Below are 19,561 nucleotides of genomic sequence, written 5' to 3' on the forward strand. Positions count from 1 at the left end.
TCAACCCATTCTTTAATGTTTTTTATAAAAATTGTTGAGAGACTGAAAGAATGTTTTATAACAATCATCCTGCTGCTGGTAATGGAAATACTTTATTAAGACTGCTCTGGAAGATGTTTTGGGAGTTAGTCTTTCATATGAGAGACTCATTTGCTGAGGATACTACTTCAGAAAGCCAGCCTACCATTTTGCAGCATTTTTCTTTTAATTTCCTTCACCATTTTGTGTTTAAATAAAGCCAGTCAAATTATGTCCTGAGGTCCTAGATTTTTATATCTTTATTTTATACCTTTATCTTTTTATTCAGTTTCCCACCTCCTGAAATAATAAGCATTACTGTTATCATAAGCTAGCCAGTCACTCTGCCACCATGCATAAGCAATCTAGTCCCAGTTTCTTTGTGACATTTTCCAGGTTGAGAAAGCCAAAGCTTATACTAAAATCATAAAACAATGGATTTTGTATCCTGAATTGTTCCTCTTCAAGAGATCTTCTGAACTATCATTACACATACCTTCAGCTTCCAGCCCACGAATCCTTCCAAGGAGACCCTGCCTGAACCCTGCCCATGAGGCAAACATGCAAAGCAACCATGAGCAGGGTGGTACACGTCACCCAGTAGGCTATGCAAGTAACAAAAGGAAAAGTAGCTGCTGCTTCTTTGCAACACAATGTCAAAGGAAGGCTACCTTAAAAAAAACTGCCCTAAGCTCATCAGAGATGGCTAAAATTCCAATATGTTCTCCAGTGAACTGCTCAATACCTTTTTCCTTAATCTGCACTAGATGAGAGCTTTTCAAAAAATGAGCAAGCATGACTCAATTTTATGACCAATGCACCATTCGCAAAATGCCTTCCAACCAGATTGCAGTTCAAATAAGACATGTGCATTGTTGAAAAACAAAATATGCTGGCTGAACAGAATGTATTCATCTATATTAGTTTTTTTCTGTCTAAATCCAGCACACTGGGAGCTAAATTAATCTGCTGAGTGCTAAATTCATCTACTGAGAGCTACTGTAGATTCAGGGAAATGTTTTGAGTGCTGTAGCAAACAAGTCTCACTCGCTCAGGAGCCCTCTGTGGGCTGTTGGTGTTTTAACCATTTTGTCTGCTTTCAAGCAAGCAAGCAGCTGATAGATGAGGAAAACGCTCATTGATTTGCAGTGGCAGCACTACAGCCAACCAGCCATCGAACAAGGCACAATCATGAATCTCTCCAACTATGCATATTTATATGCAGCTGTCGTACCTCCAAGTCTCCAGTGAATACAAAGTGCTTGTGTGGCCACCAAGACGCACAATGCCATCCTGCAGCACGCTCTCACGTAACTATGGAAGGGGAAGACAGAATATACCGAAACACATTTCATTTTCCCTAGCTAGACTACCCCAGTAGAGTACATGTCTAATACTAGTATACTATGTTTCCATAAATCCTTAATCCAGAGGCATTTTCAAAGGGATAAATCATTTAAAGGAAACAAACATCTTGAAAGAATATATTTTCAGTAGGGTAGGCTGAGCTACAACAACATAGTAACACAGACAAGCTGTCTTGCCAACAGTGGTGATGCAGGGGTAGCACACAGGGGGACAAGATGCATCTTGTGAATGTAATTCCTCAAGTCAGAAGTGGGGGATAGGATGAGGAAGAGTGACACGGGGTTTTCCTTTTGTCTCAGCAAACTTTAAGGGTTCAAACATAACAAAAAAAGGGAGAGACCACTGAGGCTGAAAGAGAAATGTCCTAGTAGAAACACAGACAGAGAAATGGCTCTGTGAAAAAGAAAAAACAGAGATCTGGCACTTGGCAGAAGACTACGGAAGTAAATGCACTATGGATTCAGGGAGCCTGGCCAGTCTATTTAATGGTCAAACCATTAGGTGTCTACCAAACTAGAATGACATTTTAAGTTGCTTCTTACAGTATATTTGCCTGCATCAGAAGAAAGCTAATGCTGGAACCCAAATCATGCAACCTCCAGAAGGGGTTAAAACGAAGCCTGCAGACTCCATGTACAGGTGAGCATGGCTGCCTCTGGTCCAGCTCCCCACAGCTGGGCTCACTGGCACATCCCCATGAGGAAAGTCCATCCTAGGAGCTCCCTTGGGTTAGTTACTAAGTTAACACAGGAAACTTGAGCTCCCAAATTAAGCCAGACCTTGCTGCTCAGGCAAAGTCACGCTTGCAAACAAAGACGCACACAAAAGGTTGAAATCTATAATCATCACAAACCAAAGCCATAAATAAAAATCAAATTCATATATATTCTTAAAACATCTTCATTGAGTTGCTGGTAATATTTCCATTTGCTACTCCCTTGCAAACTAGCCATACTAAGACATAAAGGGTGAAAAAGGAGAACAGGATGGAGTATTTTCACATCTGGTATTTACAATCGAAAAAGACTACAATTGGGTTTTATTTACTGTGGCAATCGGATATAAACTTAACTCCTACTATGAAATTATTCTCGTATTTTCAGTTTCAAAGAACAATAGAAAAAGGCTTCCAGTAAATGCCAAAAGGAAATCTCCTACATAGTACATATATGCTAAATAAAACTGCTAATCTCAGAAAGATTGTGAGAGAAATCTACATCATTATAAGATCAAACTCCAAGTGGTATTGCATCAAAATGATGAAAATCTTGTATGGATCAGGAAATGAAGCAAATGGACCTATTTTATCTTCAAGTTTATTACTGAAAATGGGTTTTATGATTTGCTGTGCATAGTTAAAGTGCTACCCAGACAAATTACAGCTGCTCTTTTAACCTGAACATAAGATGGCACAGTTCCAGCCAATCTGAAGTATGGTTTCTAGGCAGGATGTCAAATCCCAGCCCCCTGGGTTCCAGAATGATGGATTGAACCTTGAAAGTTGCAGCAGAGCAGCATATGTGATTTCTGTATTGTATTTTGATCACTCATTAATATATTAAAGCATGTTCATGCATGTTATTCAAGGTTTTGGTTTATTGTTTTATACTATCATTCAGGAAAAAAAAGAAAAAAAAAGTATTCTTTTTCCAAAGGTAAACAAACAAATACTAAAAATGAAATGCTAATTTAAAGGTAAAAGAACTGCTTATAAATTTGCCTTTTCTTTGTTTACTGAAGAGGACACCGGGTAATGATGCCGCCAGAAGGGCACCATTTTAGAAGCCAGATCTCCTCACACAATTGGCATATACAGCCCACATCTTAAAAAAAAAAAAAAAAAAAAAGAAAAAAAGCTGTATGTTTTGCCTTATCAACTAATGCAAGTACATAACTATTAACCTTTTTTAAACAGTTTTTGGCATGCAAATATACTGTCCAAATGTTAGACATCAGACATACTTCTCCACCTGCTTGTTCTGATGCTCCAAATGTTGCCAGACCACCACTTCCCTAATTTATTTTCCTCTCTTCTGTGTCCCTTTTACTTTCAAGAACCATTTCCCTACAAAATTATAATTAAAACAAGGAAATATATCCCCCCAGACTCCCCATGGGAAGCTGGGGGAAGGTGAAGGATATTGATATCATATATGAAGACTATTGCGGAGTCCCTCCTGATTGTGTGCTTAGGGAGAGGCTCCATGGACAGGCAGCATCTCCTGCTGTGTAGCACCCAGAATACTGACGGCCTCTGGGCTCAGCCTGAGGGTACCATCAGTGTTCAAGAAATAAATATGTTAGCAATACACAAGAAGGAAATTTTTCACAATTAGAACGATCAGCCATTGGAATAAACTCCCCAGGGAAGTGGTGGATTCCCCAACATTGGGGAATCTTCTAAGATTCAGCTGGCAATGGTGCTGGGCCATCTTGTCTAGACTGTGCTTTTGTCAAGAAAGGTTGGACCGGATGATCCTTGTGGTCTCTTCCAACCTGGTATTCTACGAATCTGTGGTTCAATATCACCATATTGCACACTAAATCCCCTGAAGTCTTTAGCTGACCAAGATGCATGTAAATCCATACTGTAGAGTTTTCAGAATCAGAAGTTCCTAAAAGATAGAGCACACACTTTTTGTAGAAGACAAAACTGGGGAGTCGAAAGTCAACATACAGCTATCTTAGGAATGAGTTGCACAGCTCAGCATTTTTTAAGCTTCTAATTTACATATTTTTTTCAGCTAGTTAATGTCTGCCTCCAGTACATATTGTTAAACATAGTATAAACATTGCAATTTTTCTGCTCTTTCAACTTCTATGGTTTTACCCTTCAGATTCCTCTGTTTTATCACGCAATTAAAAAATACTTTGATTTTTAATTTAGTAGTGGAGTTACTAACCTCTAGCTTAAGAATGGCTTTAAATACATATTATCTATATATTTGAAACCATGGAAATGCAAATAATACAATTTCAGAATCTGGTTAATTTGCATTCCTGTAAGATTATCAGCTTAAAATAACCTATAGTTTTGAAAGTTCTGACATTGGCCAAGACTGTATGATAGACATACACAGAAGACTGAGGCAGGAAGGCACCTCTGGAGATCACCTGGACCAATTCTACTCAGTGCAAGGTCAGCCAGAGCAGGTTGCTCAGGGACGTGTCCATTGGGTTTTAAATATCTCCAAGGATGGAGACTCCACAGCCTCTCCATGCAACCTGTGCCAGTGCTGACCACCCCTACGGTAAAAACTTGTGTTTTTCAAGACTTTTCACTGAATACTACTAAGAAAAGTCTGGGTCCATATTCTGTACTGCATCACACCAGGTTTGTATATACATCAGGCACATAATGTATTGTATTTAAGCATAAGAAATTAAAATGGCTAAAGTTCATTAGCTTACAAATATGCCTTCCCATCTTTCCAGCTAATTTTAGTATGTAGCTGCGGCCATGACACCAAGAACAACATAATAAGAAAACAAATCAAGATGTACTAACTGAAAGAAAAGATGGCAGAAATCCTTATTATCTTTATCTTTGTGTCCTGATCTTTGCTCATAAGTATGTACAGAGAAACCAAAAATTACTGGGTGATATTCAGTGTAGATCCTCAGGTTTAAAAATACTAGATTATTTTTTTTAAGTTTCAAAGGGAATTAAGCACTGAGATGATTTTAAAACCTAAGGTGTTTCAAGTGTGAAAAGACACCCCTTTAGTTTTTTGTTTGTTCTTTAAACAATGCTGTGGACTGAAAAATAGGTTTTAAAATTTTACTGTGTTAAGACTAAAAAGTAAATAAACATTTTAGGTTTCTAACATCATCTTTGCTACTAACAAACTTTTCACAAGAAGGGCTATGAAGAAACACTCCTCAAATTGAAAGTATAATTACATTGGAGTTCAAAGGAAGTTTCAGTTAATTTCAAAATTAATTCAACAGATATTTTTAATTAAGGTGTGGAAAGATAAGAATGTGACTGTCAGACTTTACTTGGAACTTACAGGCTTTTGCAGATTCGTATTTTTGAAATTTGATTGACTATATGCAAACGAATGTTTACCAGACAAGCTGTATGACTAAGCAGTTCACGTTTTTATTAATGTTGTAAATCTATGTATGCCGTCATGATGTGCAGCCCGTAAATAAATCTACCAACAGACTTAGGTAAAGCTATTAATTTAGCTATAACATTTGTCATGAAGACCACTATATATAATTGATTATAGTCTACATCAAACGTAATTTTGAATGAAATCTGTCTACTGTAAGCTGCTACTGCCGTTTGCCATTTAACTCCTTCACTCAATTAATCGCCATGAACAAATGACCCAAACAGTTCCCCAACAATAATATGAATTTATCTTTCGTTTGTAATTGGAACATTTGCTAGTTTAACTGTCCAGTTTTCCAGGCTTAGGACCCTACACTTTATCATGCTGAAGTTTAATTTGGTGCCAAATGTTGGACATTTGTTTCTTGGTTATTTCATTGTTTGGCTTCTTATAAAGCTGGGAGACTGAAGTCTTATTTACTAAAAGATAAAGCAGAGAGGGCACAGCAGCAGCAGCAGCAATTCCTCCATACTGCCTTTCCAGCACTTCTGGAAAACAAAAGCAAACAGAACAAACAAAATACTACATACCTTTCTGCCTCTTGAGCTATCAGATAGTCTACTAAGGTACACGCTGCAGAGGTTGGATCCCTCTATGATACAAACACAGGAACTATGAACATTTCAGCCTGAACACGGGCAACTGAGCAGCCATCAGGAGATGACTTCAGGCCTCTGCCAAGGCAAACCAAACAGGCAGCTTTCCTCTGCTTGCCACAGATTCTGACTCAGGATTTTGCTTATCAAACCCCAGGAAAGAAATTCTGGTTCTTCTGAAGTCAATGGCAAAACTCTTGTTCAATGAGGCCAAAATTTTGCCTAAATTTATTACTGACTTTATAGCAGTGACAAAATCTGATATCCTATTACCAAACTCTTAAGACACCAGCTGCCTTCCTGTTCAGGCTCACATGTTAGCATAATGTTTTTCCAATTATTAAATAGATATTTGAGGCCATAAAAGGGAAACCAAAGAAGAAATAAAAAGGAACGCAAAAACAAATTAAAGGACAACTGCTAACTGTTAGCATATATACTCTAAGTACAACAAATGAATTTTCCAATGTAAAGGCACCAATTTATTACCAGAATGCTTTTTTCCTTTGGATGGAAAGTAAGGTCTCTTTTGTACTTTTTTTCCTTTTTATTTTATTCTGTCTTACTCTTCATTATCATTAAATTTCCTGTAATTAAGGCTGCTGAATTAAAAACACATGGCTGCTTCTGAAGCCAATACTTCTCAACATATTGAAATCCCAGAACCATGTTTAGCCATGAAAGAGCAGATCAGTTTTCATTATTGCTATAGGATTTATTAAAACTTAGTATAGCATAGCTACAAATTCTATATACTGCCCTATCAGGCAGTTACTGTACCTGTGAGTATAAGAGCTGCACAACTTGAAAGTCACCTTACAGAGCATGACATTGTAATGTAGAAACCCAATTCCCAAAATGTGTGTTGATTTTACCCTAACTCAAAAACACTGACTGTTATGGGACAAAATCCAGGAAATGCTGCTGAAGCAATATATTTTGAGACCTCACTGCCTTAGTAATTTTCCAAGAATATAGTTTCCTTCCACTTCCACATTTTCATATTGTTTGCTTTATCATTTTGCAGTTGTGGTTTATAATGCATGATTTACCCCAACATGCACTTGTCACAGTTTTGTTTGGCTTTACCTCCCACCTGCAGACCTAAAGAAAAACTGCTTCTTTTCAATACATTTTTCATATCACAGTAATTAAATATTAGATAATTCTTTTCAAGTAATATGACAGCTTATTTCAAAGAAACTGAGAATCATTATGCTTAGAGAAAGATGCTGTCTAAAGATATTGTAAATACTGGTGCTCACAGCTTCTGATGAGGCCAACATGCTGTGAAATGCCATTCTTCAGCTACATAAGGGCATTTCAGACCATGTCTGGTTTTCATCTCCAGTCCTACTCTCTGATATGCAGTAGATTTCTTCATATATTATCTTACTGGCACTTAGAATAATGTATCACAGCAGGTTTTGCAGGATGCTATTTGTGTATTCATAATGAGCAGAAAAAAGCAGGAATGAACTTTAAATACTGTGTGAAGAGCAAAGGACAATCCTTTGAGTATAATCTTCTTTTCAACTCATTTTATATGCTCAGGTTATTCAGGTTATTTTTTGAAATGAGCTCCCACAAAAATGGCAGCATTTGCATCCTCCTTATGATGAGCACTACACTGTGTGAAGGCACCAGCCAAATCCTATAAATGGCTTCATCCTTCAGATATGATATTGACATTTTCTTAACTTTATAATAAAATGTATAATGATTTAAGAGTTGGTCTCCAGGAATAACACTAACTAAAATATATCTACACATAAGTGAGAATTTTGCAACACACAAACTTTCAGTAAATATCATAGGTCAATATGGTCTTTGACACAGAACTTGTTCTTCCTGGCTTAAAATATAGGAGAAGGATCATTGTTTGGAGTCACGTAGCACTGTCCATAATGAAAAACAGATGCAGATTTCAAAGCATAAGAATACTGGGCACTACTTCAAAACTTGGAGAAGAGAGTGAGGTGGGAAATTTGAAGTTTGTTTCAGACCAGTTATGCGAATCTTTCTCTAATTTTCCTAAAGCTTAATAACCCACATTACAAGAGCTCAAAACAAAGGCAATGATTTTCCTGTTACTTCAGTTCTGGTACCTAACTTAACTCAGTTAAGAAGACACATTTCTACATCCATCAATGGAGAGAGAGGGACTTTTCCAGAGGGAAATTCCAACTGCCTTTATTTCTGACTTGTTTTTTACATTACAAGGTGGAAACAGGTCTCAAACTCTCCAAGAATGGAGGCTCGAGAACCATATTACAAAAATCAAAGGATTCCAATGAATGGTTACTAATTTTTACTTCTGTCTGCCTCCACTGACAGCACAATAAGTGGACCTTATCCTGGAAATCATAAGAAATTCTTCAGAAGTTATGACTGAACTATAAGCGTAAGGAATTATTACAATTTGTTAGGAAATACTGCACTGTGTGGGTGAAGGCAAGCCTAGCTGAGCTAAAGTGCTGCACTGTCAGGAAAACACACAAGGATCTCATTTAATCCCCTGCATAAACGTGGAGTAACTTAATTGAATAGAAGAACCTTATGGCATGATGTCATATATTTTTTGAAAAAAATACACTCTGCCTCATAACCAATATTAGCAAAAGCTTGACGAAAGCAACAATCAAAGGCTAATAAACAAACAGACAAATGTCTGGTGAACATGTGATGCAAAGGTTACCCTGTGTTTCCAATGAGCTAAAAGAGGCAGGAGCAACACACTGGGAATGAGCAACAGGAAGGGGTGGAGCAGAAATGACCAAGATGAAGTCAAAGTGACTCTGGAGCACAACTGAGATGCCCCAAAGTGGTGTAACAGTGAGCACTGAAGACTTCCAAAATCCAGAAAAGCAACTTCGTAACTGGATTCCAAAATGAAGAGGAAACCAATGGAAGTTACCCACATGTGATACCCATACAACTCTTTTGTGTGGCAGCCTGTATTGCAGCATTTTTGAGCACCCTGTTCTTTTGAAAGAACTCATAAGAAAAATCATAAAAGAAGGAAGTGCAGTAGCTAAACTAGTAAGTGACAGAGGAAAACAGAAAAGAAAACAAACAAACAAAAAAACAAACAAAACCCCACAAAACAAAAAAAAAAAAAAAAAAAAACATGTCATGGAAAAAGAATAATGAGAAACCCACACAGAAAGCTTTTATTTCAAAACTGACTTCTTAAATTCAGGCCAAAGTCCATTTGAACTTCAGTTAGGAAGTTTGTTTGCTTGCTGTTAGTAAGGTGATGAAAATCACTTTAGCACCACCTTGGTGTTCTCAGAGGGAAAGGCTGAAGTGTTTCACCATCAGCTGATCCTAATAAAGGAAAAGAAATCTATATAATATGGCCATTATTCTTTCCTAGCTTCTTCTCAAGTCATGTGTTGGGAATAAATCCTTCAAACTTTATTCCACCAAGGTATGGTGCACATTATCTTACATACAGTCCATTTTGCTAACTTTTCTGATATGACATTAAACTGCTGAGAATATATCAGTTGTTACAGAGTCACCAGAACAAAATATTCAGCATCTATCTTCTTGTTTTAACTGTGAGGCTTTGAGTATGTATAGCTATCAAGAAGAAAAACAGAAAGGAGTGTACATGACTGGAAAATCAACAGAAAACTGCTGAACTAGCACTGTAATTCTAGGACAATGGGCCCTGATGCCTTCCCTTCTCAAAGGCCATTTCCCCTTGTGTTTTATAAGCCCCTTTCCTTTCCTTTCCTTTCCTTTCCTTTCCTTTCCTTTCCTTTCCTTTCCTTTCCTTTCCTTTCCTTTCCTTTCCTTTCCTTTCCTTTCCTTTCCTTTCCTTTCCTTTCCTTTCCTTTCCTTTCCTTTCCTTTCCTTTCCTTTCCTTTCCTTTCCTTTCCTTTCCTTTCCTTTCCTTTCCTCTTTAAGTAATTCCTATATTTCCCATTGCAAGCTGGATTTTCCTGTTCTCCATCATGCCTCATTACCCATATTGTGTATAAAGAAGAAAGTGACTTCGGTCAGGTTGGAAAATGTTCTGTGAGACAGCACGATTCACTCCGGAACATTTAAGAATTGTATATGTGCAAGTACTATTTACATTTAACTTGAGATATTTTTGGGAAAAAAAAAGCACATTGGGGGTCGTTAGCACCAACAATCTTGCTTGATATTGTTTCCTGAAAATCCCACCTCACAGATGGCGTAAAGCAGCAGCGTCCTTTCCAATTTCATTTGTCCATTATCCTGGTCTGACACCTGTCCATCAATAGTCTCCCACACTACCATAAAACCATGAGTTCGCTTTCTAGATTACATCATAGATTCCTCACTGCTTACTGGCCCATTACTCCGGAATAAAGTCTACCAAATTATTTCAGCTTAAAACTGATTTTTCAACCTACACTTCTCAGCTGGAATGTTGCACTTGTTTGCAACAGGCAAAATGTCAAACACCACAGAGATTTGATTTGGGTTTGCTCTGAAGACTTCAAAACCCACCTCCTTGTGGTGCCAATTCCTCTTCCCGTTTTCATAACTTCAGTTCATGACAGACCTCTATTTGTTTCCTTTTCTGCTCCTTGATTTCCACAATCTCATCACAAGTCTGACATCTATTGTAGAGATACACTTGTGGAGTTCCCTTCAATTCCTGCTGCAAGCTCAGGTTTCTAAATCCTGATTCCTTTGATACTGATCCTCTGAGGGATTTTTGGCAATAACAATTCTTCTTGCCAGTTTCTTAACTTTTAAAGGAATATAAAAATAACTGTTTACCAAAAAAAAAAAAAAAACAACAGACCACCACCAACAAAACAGTTGGTTTGTGCTCAGAAGATGAATAATACTTTGAGTGAAATACAAGCCCAACTCAGAAGGGCAGCAGAAAGACCAGATACTACTTAATTCCTACATTGGCCCTATAATTATTTCAACCTCATTTATCATCTGTGAGGTTTTCAAACAGATGTTCTTCAGCAGATGTTCTTTCAGAAAAGATTATGGTACAGACAACATCAAATGTGTTGTCTAAAACCTGAAAAAAAAAAAAATTAAAAAGTGTTGAATTTGTTGAATTCAGCAATAAAAAGCTGAAGGTACACACTGGAAAAACTTGAGAGGACTGTGACTGATAAAGGATCAAACAGTTTATGATAGTAAATAGGCCACTACGCTGTCTTCTACAACTCAAAAGTGGATGGGAGAAATGTTGCAGAAAGATAAGTTCTAATGCATGCAGAAATTTGTGTTTGGGTTTTTTTTTTTTGTTTCTTTGTTAGTTTGTTTATGTTCATTTGTTTGTTTTTAAAATAAACCCGAGGGAACAGAAACTTTTCTACCTGAGAAAAGTGGATCTTCAAAGTCCCCAGCACTCAGATAGATTACATCTTTGCTTAAAAATAAGCAGTCACTGCCTACAAAATTTCTTTTCCAAAATTCTTCCTGTCATACTGTGGTACCACTATAAATTTCTAGCCAGACAAATTTTATCAAACTTAAGTCCAACTATGGACCAGGAACCATGGTGATCATTTCATCAACTTTTAACGTTATTTAGATGTATCTAACTGTAAAGAGTTCCATATGCCTTTGAAAACACTATTCAGTAATTTTTATTTTTGTGTTTGCCTTTACTCAGTATCCTCACAGTTCCTAGTAATTTTGGATGTGTTATGGAAACTTGCTTCTACCTAAATTTGCTCTCTGGAATCCTTACCTTGCCCACATCCTTGCTATATTTTCAGACTACGTGATTTTTACTCCATGATGAATTATATTCTTGTTTTACTTTATCACCATCTTTCCTGTGTTTGACACAGCTGGATTTTCTTTTTCTTTTTTCACTCACATGCAGAACACTACAAATAGGAATTTTCTTCAGAGATAAAAGACATCTCCAACACGTCTTCTGGTCTGTTACTCCATCTAGTTCTGTTGATGTTTTCTTTTTGCCCTAACTCACTTGTTTTGGATGTCCTGGTGTATTTTGTCTTCAGCCTATGTTTGCTTTCTAGTGTGAGAGCTTCCTGGCAGACAAGGGCTGTAAATTTGCCTTGTAGAGCGTTGAGGCAAGCATCACTTAATGAGTAAGATACCTGGTTGCTCAGGAGGAAATGTGTTTTACACCATGCTATGAGACACACTCTGCTGTACAAACTCCACAGCTCACATCAAAGGAGAGAATCTGAACATTACTTTGAACTCTTTGGACAAGAAATTACCTATCTATCTACATAACTTTGATGGTATTTGATGCATCTGTCGGTGTCCCATATCCATCATCTCTTAAAGGAAAATATGATAGGCTACTTCAGTTCTACCTAGCATAACAAGAGTTAGCAGTTTACCATTTTTTATCAAGGGTTTGTCATTTGCATGTTCTCCGAGCTTATTCATAGCATGTTCCTGAATCCATTGGCAAAATACAGACTCTGTGTACTCATCTTTTGTATGTGCAAAAGGATTTGTTTAGCATTAGACAAATATTCTCTGCATTGTACACGTCTGTTTCTTTTAGTGGTAAGAAAAGGATAAAGTAAAATCCAGACTAAATTAAAACTATTCTCAAACCCCAATTTATCTTCAACTGTCCTATAAATATGTGATCTTCCCACAGGCACTTTCTTACCCATTTAGGAGGCTGCCACCCTGAAGCTGAAATAACTTATAATTTGTTAGGGTTTGAGGTTTTGGGTTTTGTTTGTTTGTTTGTTTCATCTATCCAGAATTTGCTAGTAAGTACTCCCTTTTATTTAGCTTTACTGAAGTTGGGCTTTCCAACTAAGTTTTCAGTGGTATGTTTCAGATGCCTCTGGGGACAATGGACCCAGGGATGGAAAAAAAAAAATAGCACAGAGAATTTGCTCCTGGATCAAGAGCTCCAGGAGGGTTGTCCCTCCTCATTTCAGAAAGCAATGCAGGCACCATAGCAGGAAATACAACTGCAAAAAGGAGACATGATACAGGCTGAAGACACTTCCTGACTTTCATCCACTAAAATAGCTCTTGCCTTACAAATCAGTTTGCCAGACATGAAATACTGTCATAATAAAATATGTAAAATTTTTCTAACCGACTCTTTACAAGCTTGGTAAACGGAAGCTCTGTGCACAAATTCTCCCTGCGATATTAAAAAAAGTGTGTCTTGGGGTCGGTGGGGGTAAAGTTATAGGAGAAGAAGGGAAATGATGGAGGGAATGGGAAGATAGGCTGAAGAGAACACAAGGGATCATCTAGTTCACTATGCTTCCACAAGGCAGCACCTGTTATTCTTCTCTTTCCTAACACATTTGGCTAATGACTCCACTTAATTCAGACTTTTCTTGTAAATCAGATCTTCAAGACCTCTGCTTATCATCATTGTACTCTGCCTCTTTGTTGCTGTACAGTGGCCAAATCAGGCTATCGCACTCCAGACTACCAACACACAACTAAGCAGGGAGTGTCTGCCAACAGCAGTTGCAATCACTGTGCAAATGTGCATCTAAACCAAACTACTGACAGAGGGAGAAACTCATGCCCTGCTCCTAAATGGCTAAAGCTCATTTCCCAGAGATATACAATATCCCTTTAATCATCTGAACTAGGAAGCCTGTTCTAACAAGAGACCAGATAGCACAAAATAAAAAGCTTTCTTAGTTGCATCACAGAAAAATGCAAATAATAAATGGTTAGAATGTATTCGCTCTTCAGTGTCTCTAGTAGTTGAATCAGCACTGATCAGAAATAATCTCAATTCTGAAGCATTTGATTAGCAAAGAATACAGAAATGGTATTAGAAAAACAGGTGAGGAGTGGATATATTCATCTTCAGTGCCAGTGCCACAGCTGATAACCCTGCACAAGAAACAGAAGGTACAGTGCCCACATTTCCAGCTGAGAGCAGATATTCCTTCATAAGAAATTTTAAAAGCAATGCTATAATCAGTTTGAATGACAACCCTATTAAGAGCTATGTCTTTAAGCCTTCCTTACACAATATTGAAATATTTCAACAGGATGATATTAGGCAACAGCAAGATACCAAGAGATTTCAGACCAGTTAAACGAAGGGCTGATGCTGGGAGAAGGAGCAGTGTAGGGGAAAGGGACCTGGGGGTCCTGGTGGACAGCAGGATGACCATGAGCCAGCACTGTGCCCTTGTGGCCAGGAAGGCCAATGGCATCCTGGGCTGTATTAGAACGGGGGTGGTTAGTAGGTCGAGAGAGGTTCTCCTTCCCCTCTACTCTGCCCTGGTGAGACCACATCTGGAATATTGTGTCCAGTTCTGGGCCCCTCAGTTCAAGAAGGACAGGGAACTGCTGGGGAGAGTCCAGTGCAGAGCCACAAAGATGACTAAGGGAGTGGAGTATCTCCCTTATGAGGAAAGGCTGAGGGAGCTGTGCCTCTTTAGTTTGGAGAAGAGGAGACTGAGGAGTGACCCCATTAATGTTTACAAATATATAAAGGGTGAGTGTCATGAGGATGGAGCCAGGCTCTTCTTGGTGACAACCAAGGGGTAATGGGATCAAACTGGAACACAAGAGGTTCCGCTTAAATTTGAGAAGAAATTTCTTCTCAGCGAAGGTTAGCAGAACACTGGAACAGGCTGCCCAGGGAGGTTGTGGAGTCTGCTACTCTGGAGACATTCAAAATCTGCCTGGACACATTCCTGTGTAACCTCATCTAGGTGTTCCTGCTCCGGCAGGGGGATTGGACTAGATGATCTTTCGAGGTCCCTTCCAATCCCTAACATTCTGTGATTCTGTGAAGGCAAGTCACTAGAGTCATGCAGCTGGATGGTAGGACGTGGGCCCTCAATGGAGACCATCTCTGGTTTCCCCAGGACTCCTGCTAGTCACGCTGCTGTAGGTAACGCTGCTTTGGCTACAGACACGTACGGCACAGGTTTCCCAGATGCTGGGGAGGAGATGAAAGCTCAGGGCAGCAGCCGACTGCACAGCCATGTTCCAGGTTCTTTGCAGCATAACAACCTCGATGCAGGTCTCGTATAAAGTACATTTGTAATGCTGTGACACATACTGACCTTGAGTAAATCCCTAAGCATGCAACTTTTGGTGGTTTCAGTGGTCTTATCTGCTTGAGTAAACAAGGCTTTTCCACAGACAAAACATTTGAGCTAGATTTTTCATATATTTTTGCTATATCATCTACTTCATTGTCTCTAGGAAGTAACAAGAAAACCTATGACTTAAATCAATACTTTGTTAATGCTTCACATTGTACAAAACCACAAGCACAAAGATTAAAGAAGTACAAAATACATGATATATCTGTCACGTGATGCAGTTAGCAGGAAGGAGTTTAGCCAATTTTCCCTCAGAAAAGACTGGTTCATTAAAAGCAAAGTTATTTTCAAGGAAATATGTCAATTCATTTGCCATTTAAGAAAGCAGAAAGTGTTTTGAAATTGCTCAAATATTCCATTTAGTATTTTCAAGATGAATAAGTTCTGGTTTAAAGTGCAAAATTACTTTCTTTTTTTCCCTCTTCCCCCAAAGACTAATATAGATATGCAGAAAAATAAACTAAAATGAAATATTTCAAAATTACTGATATTCCGTATTTAAGTTGACCTTATTCACCTTCCTTTATTTTTGAATAATACTTTTTAGAAATATTTTGAATGTCTCTTTCTTTCTCCTCCATGATTTTTTTTCATCATTAGTTATATATTTTTTTTAAAATGAAAGGGCCATCCTTTTTCTGTCGCTTAGTCTTCACAAGGCCTTACTCAGTGATTTCTAACGTTATAGACTATTTCCTTCTAGCAGCTGATGTGAAGCCACAGAAGGACATCTTTAAATCAAGGTGAAGAATAGGTATTTGGACGACTTAAGAAATGCTGGCAATGATCCTGATTTACAACAAAGTGTCAAAATCAACAACTCAAGGCCCAAGGCAAAAAGATGTGCTAAATAGAGATAAAATGCAATATAAAGCAGAAGTTCTCAACATTTTTCTAGCTGAAATAGGGTGCATTGCACTTGTTGAAGTCTGGAATACTACCAAAAGTAAGGATATAGATGTTCAGAAAAGGATGTCCTTGCAAAGTGGGCAATAAATAGCAGCAATGGTATCATATATATTATACATAACGGTTTCTCCACTGACAGTCATCAACTCACTGGCCTCTTACAAATATGTACTCAGTGTCTGGTAGATGTTTATACTACAGAAGAGTATTGCCTCAGCTGCTTTAAGTACACTGGACAGGTTTGTTGCACTTGAGGAGAGATACATCTTTGGTGGGATGTCTTCTGCATCTATCAGTCAAGGTAAGATCTTTGCTGTCTAAAAAGCTGCCTTCTTCTTGCCTCTTGATCCACAGCCCCAAAAGACCTTTTGACATCTCCCCCAGTCAGGTCAGCATTTTACTTTTCGAGTAATAACAATATGAGTAATCAACAAGGACTCAAAATTCCGCAGTTATCAAGGATGTAAACCTCAAAGTTTAAATAACCTATTTTTTCAGTAAGCTACTTATTTTGTCTAACGCATCTGAGCATTTATGAAAATTGACCCTTTATACAAAAAGTTTACATACAAAACTGAGCTAGGATGTGGATCTGGCCGGGGCTGATCTCTGACGTGAATAGCCACTTCAGAGGAGTGACCACTAACAAATCTTAACTGCAACAGACTGTAAGTTAGGTGTCTAGGTAGTGTTTATTTTGCACATTTTCACATATGAATGTCTGCATTTTTGTAGAAATTTCTAGGTTTGATGTCCAACGGCATTTTGCCAGGAAAAAAACAAACCAAAACAAAACACCTTATGACAGTTGAGTGCTAAAATCCTACCTTCTGGGCAAACAGTGATTTAAATGTGATTTAATATTAAATGGATGTGCATGTGTTAGTGAATACATACTTGTAAAACAGTCACCAGTAGCACAAATTTGAAGTCTTTACATCAAGGTAGAACATCTATAATATAGCCAGTCATTAAAACATTTTAAAAAATGGTCTGCTGTACAAAGAGCCAATATTGCTGAAATCAGCATTTTCACTATGAGGTGATTAATGTCTTGCTTATCATCTGTTTCGGTTTATCCTCAAGATGCCCCAGGCACATCTAGGATGCCATGTGCTGATCTGGACCCTCTTAACTCAGAAATGTGAATATCTTCAAGCCAGAATACTCTCGTTTACCAGCACTAAGACCTTTCCAAGTTAGTATGTTATTGCAGAAAAGAAGAACACATAGGACAGTTTGCTATCTTTACTACCAAGATTGCATTTTGATTCCCTCACTGAATCCATCCATGCCTTTGTAACAACTTACACTGTTTCATACAGAGAAGTTAATCCAATAATTTAAGTATGGACTACATGCTAAGTTTTGTATCAAAAATTGTTTTAACTGAGTAGATATTTTTCTAACTAAATCTTCTGCAAACTGTTCCACACTTTAAAAGAGGGTTTCAATACTGCTTAGTCAAGAAAGAGAGATTTAAATGGAAAAAAGCAACTTCTAAGTGGAAAAGTCCAACTAAGAAAAAACATCCAGAAATTTACTCAGTGTCACTATTTCCCTAAAATAAAATATTAAGGATTAGAATCTGACTTGACAAGGAATGCTATGAGTCACATCTGCATAAATAAAGGAAATATATGCAAATGTCAAACAATATTGCACATAGTATCTTAAAAAAATCTTATTATTTAACAGCTGGTCAATAATCCAAGACCCTCAGGCTAATAGGTCCTAGCCTTCATTTGTTTCAAAATTAACTGGAAGACATAGGTATCAGGCATTGGTGCAGTCCTAGAAGCAGTGTCGTTAAGAAGATGACAGGCACAGCATTCTCCCCTTGGACTTATTCTACACAGCATCAGTAAATAAAACCTCTGGAGCTGCAAAAACTTTATTGTGAAACAGGAATTTGATTTCAATAACAATATTTCCAGGGGAAATACTAGTTCTAACAAATCAAGTCGATATTAGGAAAAATTGTTTGTCCTAGAAATCTACATTTAGCTAAATCAAAAGACCTGTAATGTCCTCTTAACAATATTTTAAAGTGTAAGACCTTCTTTTTATTTTGTTCTACTTTATTGTTTTGCCAGATAGTTCAACTAAGGATGCACTATGTAAGCCTACAAATACAGACTTTCTTCTGTTGTCTGTTCTGTGACAAATTAAAGGTCAGTTTTCAGAACACTGTCTTTTTCTTGTTTTCTGACTACACATCTTGAAAATTAGGATAAAGGAGCTGAAATCTAATGTTTTAGGGTAGTATTATTTTTTCATTGCACTGAAAACAAACAAATAAATTAAGAAGCCCAAACTTGCTGCATCTATCTGGTAGCATATAGAATCAGTAGCAAGGAATCACTTCTCATGTTTGCATGAAATAAATGTTAATTTTTGTCTAGATAGATTTTGCATATTTGCCATGGCTCAGTTATGAACTACTCACAGAAAATCCTAAGAACACAATGCGAATGTAAAATGCTACTATCTGTTGTCTAAAGACACCTCAGTTTTACAGTGGGGATGTTGATGCCTCCAACCTTTTTATTACCTGAAAACCCATCAACAGCTTTATAATGTTGAATGCAAAACAATTCAGTTTGTATTTGCAAAATTCATTTTTGGAAATGGCAGATGTGTGCCAGCACATCTGGAAACCACTTTTAATTATACTTTCCTCAAGTGGGAAAGCAGTGGCTTGTACCCATAGTGAAGCTTTTATATCTGACCACACAAATGCTAGCAACCACCTGTGCTTTACACTGATTTTCATTATAGAGTATATCACATTACTGCCCTATTATTCCAGAATGACATTTGAAGCTGTTGTGTGACTAAGCTGCAGCAAGTGTGGTCTTGAAAAGGCCTCTAGTCTACAAAAATGTAATAAACTTGATTGCAGCTAGGGTACTTACCACTGAGGATATCACAATATGCATGCTCCTAAACTTGGCTTCTCTTGCTCTGAAAGTCATAAAAGATATACATTAGCATTCATGATTACCTGTCTGGGAGTTGGAATTTAGCAAACTAATGTATGCCCCCAAATGAGATACCTTGTAAGTAGGTGGAATTCCTTTCCAATATTTGTTTCTTTCCTACTATTAAAACAGGAGTATTATAGTCAAATACTCTGCTTCTTAACCCATGCTCTAAGATTACAAAATGCAATTTCAACTGTGATCTGTCAGCCTAGCAGTATTTCAGTTCTGTCATAAATATTTTCATAGGTTGCAAACACTGTGAGTTACATGACTAGGTTGAGTTTTCTGAACTTAACCTTGCTCCTCTACTCCCCTCTGTCCCACCCAAATGTAACAGCTTTGTACATCACTGTTCTTCATTTCTGACCCAAAAAAAAAAAAAGTTTCCAAAGTTTTGGGAATCTTTTTCTTCTTTACAACACTCTTTCAACATTTTGGAAGAGTGTAACATTGACACACAAAATTTTGTACAGCATAGTGGAAGGGAAAGGTTGAGCATT

General features: G+C 37.6%; 1 protein-coding gene across 17 annotated transcripts in view; it reads right to left on the reverse strand.

The window, feature by feature from the left end:
• The window catches only part of USP25 (ubiquitin specific peptidase 25), a 396,463-nt gene that overhangs the window by 13,143 nt on the left and 363,759 nt on the right, over positions 1-19,561 (reverse strand). For 15 of the 17 annotated variants that reach the window (XM_065063760.1, XM_065063673.1, XM_065063681.1 and 12 more), the window contains one exon: positions 18,993-19,041. The exons of the other annotated variants lie outside the window; for them this stretch is intronic. The gene's annotated coding sequence lies outside the window, so the exon portion shown is untranslated. The remainder of the gene's footprint in view (positions 1-18,992; positions 19,042-19,561) is intronic. 17 annotated transcript variants of the gene reach the window in all.

The sequence above is a fragment of the Columba livia genome, chromosome 1 (genome assembly GCF_036013475.1).
Source record: "Columba livia isolate bColLiv1 breed racing homer chromosome 1, bColLiv1.pat.W.v2, whole genome shotgun sequence".
In the NCBI taxonomy this organism is placed as follows: domain Eukaryota; kingdom Metazoa; phylum Chordata; class Aves; order Columbiformes; family Columbidae; genus Columba; species Columba livia.